At 31.0% G+C, this 10,404-nt stretch overlaps 1 long non-coding RNA gene across 5 annotated transcripts; it reads left to right on the forward strand.

Annotated features, from left to right (window-relative positions):
- Positions 1-2,581: 2,581 nt before the first annotated feature.
- On the forward strand, positions 2,582-7,906 carry LOC107059838 (uncharacterized). Of its 5 annotated transcripts, none has more exons than XR_001472978.1 (4): positions 2,582-2,668; positions 4,302-4,452; positions 6,921-7,014; positions 7,624-7,906. It is a non-coding gene; the product is annotated as an uncharacterized lncRNA (long non-coding RNA). The 5 variants fall into 5 exon arrangements; XR_001472979.1 differs by having other exon boundaries at positions 4,313-4,452; XR_001472975.1 differs by lacking the exon at positions 2,582-2,668 and adding an exon at positions 3,489-3,652.
- Positions 7,907-10,404: the final 2,498 nt, after the last annotated feature.

Below are 10,404 nucleotides of genomic sequence, written 5' to 3' on the forward strand. Positions count from 1 at the left end.
TAAAGTTGAACCAATAGAGATTTGAAAGACTTTGAATTGATCTTTACGAATTGGTTGATCAATGATTAGTATTTTATCATATGCAAAGCTTATGGTGCAAATATTACAAAAAAAAGAAGATAATAACATAGTGAAAAATAGATACCACTTGTGAAATATATGTAGACCGATGAACTTTTTCAAAGACATCAACATTTTATATATTCCTCGAACACGATATGCTTTAACTCATAATCTAACACAATTCTCTATTTCCTTGCTGCATAGAATTTTTCAGAATTCAACTTTCTCAATTTGGGTTGTAAACGACGCATTTATGTCGCATGAACATTTGAAATAGATTATTAAGTGATATATTGAAGTTGTTTACTGAAGAAAAAAAATAGTATAAAGTACAAAAATCTCATATCTTTGGAGGCTAATTAAATCCTATTCCGAAAGTTTTCTCAATTACAAAAATCTCAAATTTTTCATTGTTTTCGAATACATTCCTTGATTTTCCGATACATTGCAAATGATATATTACTCTATGGGAGGGATGTATCCGAGAGGAGATAGGTATGTATCCGAGAGAGGATAAATGTATCCGATAGGGAATAAGGATGTATCCGAGAGGGGATTATGATATCTTAAATTGTAAATTTTGTAATTTTCTAATAAAGTATGTGAAATTATATTGGGCCCGTATTACGGGCCTTAAATTACGAGGCTCATATATCTATCTTGTTCTATTTATTACTATATATATATTATATTTCTATTTCTATTATATAGAAATGTGAAGTGGAGGACGACCAGTGGCAAAATTGTAAATATATGTTCATTTAAAGGGTAAATTGTTCAAGCATATACCACGTGGCTGCCTCATATCCACAAATTAGAAAAAACCTGTTACTCCTGACCAGTGGCACTTCAGCAAATTTGACTTTATATAAGGGCAAAAAGGTAATTACGTCATGAGATTAAAGTGGACTCTGGAAGTATCGATTTCTTTCTAGAAGTATCGATTTCTCTTTCTTCTCATAAGAGAACAAATAAAGAAACGCCAATAACTTGTAGAACTCAACGGACGACGGCAAACAACAATTTTCTCTTCCTCTTCTCTTCATCCCTGTGACTCCAGGTATGCTTTCCATTCAAAAATTTTGCTTCAAATTTATTTTTGTTTTCTTACGTCTTCCAATTTTATTCGTCAACCTTTGTTAATCGCTCTCTTTATTCTCTTTACAAACATAACTGCCTCAATAAAGATATTAGCAGACATTGGAGTTTGGGCATCACATTTTTCTACAGGAAAGAGTATTTAATCTTCAATAGTATTCTTCCAATAATGTGAGTGAACCTATACAAAAATCATATGTAGATAGTCTTAACATGTTAATGGAACCAATCTCAGAAGGAATATTCCCTGTCAAGTTATTTTCGCCAAGGCTTAAGGATGTAAGACTGGTCATGTGAACTGAATATATCATATCCTATTGTATATTATGCTCCGTTGAAGTGTTGTTGAAGTGTTATTATGATACACTTATTTTTGTGTTTTACGAGATGAGTTAGCATGTTTATTCTCTCAAAATTTCTCCCCCTCTTTGCCCGTCCCCTTTTTGAGGTGAGGGCAAAGGGGTGATAGAAACCATTTCTTCTGAGGGTAGATTAGATTAGCAATTTATCTCTTTCTGGTCTTCAGTAGCCTTTATGTTCTAGCAAAGTCTATGGTTTGCTATCAACTACGATATACAGATAACATACCGGTTTAATGACTGTAGTTTGTGGTGGTGGGTATGGGGGTTGGGAGGTAAGTGGTTGGGCTAGATAGATAAATCGTACGACATAAAATGATCTTTAGATTTTCTTGAATTTAGTCGTTAGTTCTCTCTCTCCACCCACTTACATTGTCGAGGGTGGCTCTTCCAACCCCAACGTATAATTGCTATTTATATAAGCATTCTGCATATGAATATACAAGCACAATGAATGCTTCTTTCTTCTCATGCTACAAATATGAGGAAGTTCATTGTTGGTGAAAAAATTGTATATCAAGGAAGAGTTTAGCACTAATATTTTTCATTTTAGCTAGAAAAGAGTGTAGTGTTTTTCCTGGAAGTTTAGGCAAGGCGTTGGTTCTTAGTTTCTAATTCACATCGTCTGGTATCTTGACATAGGTTAGATAGCTGAATGAGTTGTAAGTTGTTTTCTTATTGCCTGATATAGGGCTTGAATTCAAGGGAACTTTTAAAAGAGTTGAGTTAATACTTGATAGTATGGTGAACTTACAGAAATGTCAATGACAACATGCATTGTTAATGTATGCTATGGCAGAATAGAAATCAAATTCTTGGAGCATAAACCTGAAAGGATACTTAATAACCATGGACGACCACTGGCAATATTGTAAATATATGTTCATTTAAAGGGCAAATTGTTCAAGCAAACCACGAGGTGGCCATTCTTTTCATTCAAGATATTTTGTCCTTTTTTAATTACGTGGTTTGCCTCATATCCACAAATTAGAAAATATCTATTACTCCTTTCATCATCAACAAGACTTCTCTAGAATAAGCATATACATTGATTTTATCAAGCCACTCTTAAGGTACAACTCCCATTCAACACGGATGATCTAGATCAGAAGATTTTCAAAACTTTCAATAATTTCTTACCATTCAAGGTATAGTTTTATTCATGTCTTCTTCTTTTTTTCCCATCTTCTTCTCGAATTTCCTTAGTTTGTGATGTACTATGATGGCAATTCTGTCTACAAAGACACTCTGTTAAAGAAAAAACTAAAATTGAAATTTTGGGTTAAGAAAAGAACTTCATTGAGGATATTTGATTTTGATTTTGATAGTTAGCTTTCCTTTTCCTTCATTTTTTTTTCGAACTCAATCAGACGATCACTTCTTTACTTATATAATTTGTTAATATAAGATGTATGTCTCTTTGAAAATTCTCTGTGAGTACCCTAACTGCTAACGTACCGAAATAAAAAGAAATAGTAACAAGGAAATTGCCTTGAATATTGATGCAACCAATGTGTTTGATGAAATTACCAATGAAAGATAAATGGCCACCATCAAATTAATTAACTTGTTCTCTGCAATCACTCAAGCTTTTTACATAATATTACTAAGGATTACAACTTTGTACTCATTGACACATGTTTGCATGCATACAGGGAGAAGAAGTATGAAATAAATAAGTATTTTTAGAGCAGCAGAACGAGCACTGATCCTAATCTAGAATGAAAACAAGGCAATCCAAGACTGATTCAAAAATACAAAAGGAAATTGAAGAAAGACATTCAGATATGTCATTCCTTTTCTCTCTGTTTTTCTCTTTGCCCAGTTTCTCCATTTTTTTTCTCTGTTTTTCTCTTTGCCCAGTTTCTCCATCTTCTTTATTTTTCTTCCTCAATCTTTTGTGGTTTGGTTGTGTACAGTTTCTATATCACATATTGTTGGAATTTATGAATTTATGTTTTAGGTATATCAAAGAAAATGAGATGGTTTAACCATTGAAATGGATACACCTCTGAATGGGCACTTGATTAAAAACTTGTAGGATTCATATTGCACCGGTTTTGAGAAACTTTAGTATCACTTCACAAACTCCCTGAAGAAAACCTTAAATGACCATGATGATGCTGCATTGAGTAAGTGCTTTCTCTTTGTCATCTCATGTTATTCAGATTCTTGATATCAGTATATCATGTATGTTATTTCTATTCAAGAAAATAGTTCTATTATATAGAAAATGCGAAGTGGAGGACGACCATTGGCAATATTGTAAATATATGTTCATTTAAAGGGCAAATTGTTCAAGCAATCATATTTCTGTAATCTGAATGGGGTTAAAGTAAATTAGCCATTCATTTTGTTTCAGTTTGCGACCTATTACCTTTGTGGCTTAAAAAGGCACACACTCCATGAGTCCATGTCAAACTGCTAAATTATAGAAATTGAGTGTTTTTGTTCTGTTCATGTTCTTTTAGTTTTTCCAGAGGTGTTTTTCTTTGTTGCTCTGTTCACATTCATCTATTGTTTAATGAGATTCTCTAGATGGTTCTTTAATAATTAAAGGTAACAGAGAGCTCAAGTTAGTCCTTTCTCTGTCAGATTGGATATGCACTATTGATATGATAGAAATTTACCACTTAACTGGTTATATTCATGTACTCTTATCTCCTTATAAATGTTCTGCCGCACGAAAATCGTAGTTTAGGTTTGGAATGATATTTCTACAACATCCACTACTTTATTCTCTTGACTATTGAGAGAAATATGGCCATGAAAGGAAATCAGGTATCTTGCAGGTCTCTTGGATATGCTCCAATTCCTACATCCTTTAGTTCAGTGGGCAATTATATCAATGTGCTCTTAGATGGGGAACGAGCATTGAACGAACAATACTCAACTTGAGGCCCATAAAATATTTTTACAACAACAAATTGAGGTATTAAAATTTTTCTGCTTGAGTGATATCTTTATTTATCATGCCTCTATTATACATTTGGTATTATTCTGCAAAAGAATTGGTAAATTTCAATACACAAATTAATTTTACATGCATGAAACTCGAAGTGGTGTTTTGTTCAAATCTACTCATCTATGTTTGTGTAAAAAAAATTCAACTAATAATCTGATATAACTTTTGTTAATCTGTGAACTTGCAATTTAAGTTGTAGACTAATGTACATCTGATAACCTAATTGTTCTTCTCAGATGAGTTGTACACTGTTTATCATAGAGTATTTTCCTTTGTTATTTTCTCAAGTAATTTAGAGCTCACATGGCTCATGATTGATATTTACGATTCATTAGTTTGTTTTGTGGACAATGATATGTAGGTAGAGTTCAATATCACAATATGGATTGGAATGTTAATAAGAGATTTTATTACTCCCTCCATTTCATTTATTTGTTTTACTTTCCTTTTTAATCCGTTTCAAAAAAAAAATCTCCTTTTTGACAGCTCTTTATTATCAATTTTTCACGTGATGTGTTTAAGATCAACAAGATTAAAAGATATTTCATATATTCTACCTATCTTTAATTTAAGACCATAAGATTCGAAATTCTTTTTTACTCTTTAAAACTGTGTCAAATTAAAATCAAACAAAAAAATTGAAATAGAGGGCAACTTATCTTAACCGTCGACTATCCCTACTACTCCCTCGCCGGTCAATGGCAAACTTCTTTGCCTCTTCTCCAACAATCGCTACTGGTACTACTACTAAATTTTAAACTTCCGTTTCCAAAATTTATCTTTAATGTTGAAAATTCTCAATTTTGACAGTCATCTGCATTCACTCTTAAAGAAATAATTGGGTATTGAATTATAAAGAAAATTTCTTAACTTAAGATATCATGTATAACAATAGATATATTTCACAATTTATGTATCTATCCTATAATTATTTTCTTTTGTAAAAACTTATGCAATAACCACCACCATTCTTTTTGTCGTTTTACTCCTTAAATCCCTAAGGGAACTGGACGGTTTACTTACACAAAGCCAAAGAATAGAGACTTTGTACAATTGTGGAATCTGCTCGACTCTTTTAATGTGGTTGATACTTCGCTTATAACTAAACAGAACCGACAGAAGGTGCAACAATCGAGAGTTAAAAGAACAAATAGGAAATGTCATTTATTTATTAAATTCTTGCTCTTAACATTCTTCCCCTAGACCATTTTCTTAGGTTTCCCTAAACTATTAGTCTATGTGTAAGGCTAAACAAGTTCGTTACATTTTATTTATGTGCATTTATCACACACTTTGTGCAATTTTGACTTAAAATAACATAATGTTGAATTGTTATTTGGATGCTCAGTATTCAAACATATGGTTCTGCAGGTACAGTTTATGGAACTTATTTTTGGATTTATTTTTAAAATTTAGTAGCTGATCTTATTGTGAGAATAAGGAATAATTCTTAAGAATTGTGTATCGTTTTTGTTTTTGATGTGATAACATAAATGTATGGTCCTAAGGAATACAACTATTATGCTTCAAAACAACTAATGTGTAATATTATAGTGTCATAGTAGAAGGCTAATGAGCTGGAGGTATTGTTAAAGAGTATTTTGAAAGTATGGCATGTATATCGTGAGAATATAACTATCCGTAGAGGTTTTGTGGCCTCACAACTGAGATCTAGCATGCATTTTACGCGTAGATCATTGGTGTTGGAGGCATGTTAGGTTGTGTAGAGCAAAATCCTGCTCCCCTTTTTTTCATTGCAGGAAATTGAGACATTGGCTTTGAAGAGCTAAGCTCTCTCTTTTGTTAGGTCTTCTCTTCAATGTTGTAGAATATATATATATGTATTTGAATACATTAGCCAATTCTATTGTTTCTTGCTCCATTTTGAAATAAATAGTGTCAACTATAGAAGTCGGCATAAGAGTGTTATATTTTTATTTTATAATTACCATACCACTATAGTCTACGAAGTCTTTAAGTTTCTTTGCTTGAATGTTGGTCTATATGGAAAACGCACCAAAATGATAGACATTTTTACTTTTGTAAGAATACTAATGTCTCACCCTAGAAACATCACGTCTCCAAGATAATTTTTGTCTCTTTGATTTGAACCTCCATTCATTTTCATTAAGTAGCAAAATTCTAACCAAATTTTCCATTCTTATATTGTTTAACAGTGGTAAATAGTATGAACCATGGGGATGGTAATCTCTTTGATGTTTTGAATGGATTTTGCATTGTGTCTTACCAACTTCCTGTACAATCTGTTCCTGCTTAATTTACTCTCGAAAGAAAAATGTTGTACAAGTTGTTGCAGTTCCGATATCACTTTCACCCTTAGAAAAACGTATAGTAGAAATTAGATTGTTGTATTTTATACTCATTTTTACATCTATATATAAAAACTATAACTTTCACATTTTTCTCTATTCCAGGTTGCACGAAGACATTTGATTCAGTCCCTGCTCTGAGGAAGGCAGTTTTATTAGGCTACAGCCCTATTAGACCTTGGATGTCTGTAGTTTACAGGTATGCCATTACAACTAATCGTTTTGCTCCGAAAATAACCATATTTTATAATTTCGATGGCTTTTTTAAAACAACTTCTTGATTTGTATGTCTATTTTGAATTCTGATTTAGGTGGCTCTATGATTTCAATTCTTGTGAGTACTTTTACGATGGTTCATCATATGGCACCCAACATACCCTTCAAAACTTCTGAGGATATCTTCAATGAATTAGACTACATTTTTCAATTTATCCTTTTCTTTTGACATTTTGATGACAAACACCATATAGTTTAACCGTATGATTATGAAATGAAAGTATTCCATCGAGGTGCACTTCTGGTCATGGTCATGTATTATGTTAAAGTCCTTCAACCTAGAAGATGAAAATAGATGAATGTTTTCCTTTATCTCGATTAATGCCTCAACTTTCTGGACAACACCATCAATATAAACCTAAAAAGATATCACCCTTGGTTCTCTCTTGATTTAGCAGAGATAATTCATCTGTTAAGTTTGTTTTGGTAAAAAACAATAAACCTTGCCCAAATATTCATCTCGCTTATAGCTCACTCAATTGTTGCATCAAGAATTTTGATTGTATTTTTATCATATTTAAGTGCTTTACAGGTTCACTATAGAAACCAAGTTCGAGCTCTCTTTCTTCTATATAAAATAAACGCAATGAATCATATTGTTGCAATGTGTTTTGTTGTGTATTTTATGCTAAGCTCCATCCAACTGCTATGAAGTCTTCCAAAGTAAGCAGAGTTATTGTCATTCCATTATCTTGCTTTGTTATATATAGTAACATACAACATGAGGCCTTTTCTGATTTTCACGTTTTAGTGTTGTTCATCTTCATTTTGCCCTTAAAAGCAAGGTATAAAGGTTGAAATGAATTTCAAAATGATAATAATCAGCAGTTCCCTACATAGTGGGATGGGGCACAGGAAAAGGAAATGTATAGGAGGCAGAAGCTTTTGTCATAATTGATGATGTTAGACTTTTGTAATTTTAAGATCGAATGCACATCTGAATAAACTATGGTCTTGATGTTATGGGGATGCCAAATGATGTCATTAATGTAGCTTATTTTTGAGTTCTACTTTTTGAGAATGCTGGTGAGACATTCCAAGCAAAAGTCGTGTATCGGCAAGAAATTGATACTGAAACTTAGGAGCATTGTGAAGTGGATAAATTTCATGTAATGAGGAATTCTGAGAAATCATTTACTTTTGTAATCAAGATTTTAACCTAATAATGTTGGTGGCATATATTTGTACTACACTTTATTGTGCTCTCTTTGTGGTTGATCTGAATCATACTACATCCGGTAGAAAATGGTTAAAACATATTCCTTTTATGTTATTGTTATTGTTCTCTTGCAATTGAACAAAAAGTTAGGTCTTCTCTTATCTCTAGATTTAAAAGTTAAAGTAGATGTTCCATTAAAAAAATGTTCCTTTATAACACGCATCGAAAGATCAACAACAAGTGGTAACACTGAGTCTGCATACAAGTCATTCTTCACATTAGATCAATTGCCAAATTATAAAAATGTAACCTCACAAGGTACTAAAAAGAGATAACAAAACCTTATAAAGAAGCGTATAAGAGCATTAGTATACAAGCTTTATTGTTCTTTTTTTTTAGAATGAAAAGAAAACAGAGATTGAAAGAGCAAAAAAGGGATTTTTAATGTATCGGCCGGAAAAGGGAATGAGGGGACCAAAGTCAGCAATAGCAGTTTTGAGTCTCACTATTAAATGTACTTTTACTGAACAAACAAAAACAATGCAATCATAGAAAACTCTTCATTAATATATTACCCATGTCAACATTTCTATTTGTTGCTCTGCTCTGTTCTTATGTGGGTTTTTTTTCTTCTTGTGAGGATATTGATTTATTGGATGGAGGAGACGCAATAAAAATATCAACTACTGATTTTGCCAAATAAAATTTGTGACTTAATTTATTGTGGTTGATTTGGAAAATTACATTGATGATTTGCTTGGCTTTGTATGAATGCATAGTAATATATACAATAACCATTCACAATATATTTTTACCAAGCTTGACAATGTTTCCTACCAACATTATTTAAAATGAATGATAGTGTATCTCAGTAGTTTCCTCAATAAATGAGGAAGCTATGCTTTATAAATTATGATTATTCAGAAATATTTATTGCTATTTCAGATATCAGTCATATTTTTAAGATAGATTTAAACAAATAGAATTATATCATAATTTAAAATGTTGGGCCCGTGCTTAGCACGGGCAAGAACCATCTAGTATATATATATATATATATACACACATATATACTAATTTAGTATCAATTAAGCGATATTATCAGCCATAGTGATATTAATATGGTTTATACCATAAAACACATCATGTTTATTTAATACTATATGTGGTATTTAATACATGGACAAAATGAGATCCATTAGGTATTGTTAGGTAGAATACCTATCGCATTTTTAATTTCACTAAAAGTTAACAAGTGTCTTATGATTTAATTTGATATGTGAATATACATAAATACATTAAAGGATGAGACACTTTTTAATAGAATATTTTTCTATTGCTAAATTTGAATCTTAAATTTTAAAAAAATTAGTTGGCAGACGATTATTTGCAAATGGATAACTCATTGATAATTTTAGTTATCAAAAACATTATTATATTTTCCTTCCTTATCAGCCACAAAACAAAAAGGCAAGTTTAAAAAAAAACTTCTTTTTGCAAACATTTTTTTTTAATTCATAAAATAAGATACGTGTACCATCGATATTTTCTTGAATATTTCTTTATTCAAACAAACATCTAAAAAAAAAGAAAAAGAAAAAGAGACGTGTTCGAACTTTTTATCTCTAATACAAAGAAATCGAAAATAACAATACATCTTATGGGTCATTTGAAAAGTGACATAAAATAAATAAAGATATTTTATGTTTTGGATATCTTTTGAATTTATTTTAGTGGACGTTTAATCATGTTTCATGTTTCGTTTTTTTGAAATATTTTTTTAAAATATTTTTTGTTTTTCTAAATAAAAAATAATATTTAAAAACTGAAATTATATATGATTAGGAGTATAAATTAAATTCGTTTTCGACTTTTTAAAAGTAATTTGAAATGAAAAAATGAAAATATAAGTTTGTTATTTTTCAAATTTTTTCAAATTTTGAAATTCTACTTGAATTCCTACCTTTCATGATTAAACGCATTTTTCAAAATAAAGGTAAAATTAATCCCAAAATATCTTTCGAAAACTATTATTTTTATCTCACGGATCAATCGATACCTTATCGTTCCCTTTCAAGTTTTTGTCGTTTTTGAAAAGTTCCCTTCAATTTTTATTTTCCTATTTTGATAAGATAACCTACAGCTCACCAACGA

Source organism: Solanum tuberosum, unplaced genomic scaffold, assembly GCF_000226075.1.
Source record: "Solanum tuberosum cultivar DM 1-3 516 R44 unplaced genomic scaffold, SolTub_3.0 scf00039, whole genome shotgun sequence".
In the NCBI taxonomy this organism is placed as follows: Eukaryota; Viridiplantae; Streptophyta; class Magnoliopsida; order Solanales; family Solanaceae; genus Solanum; species Solanum tuberosum.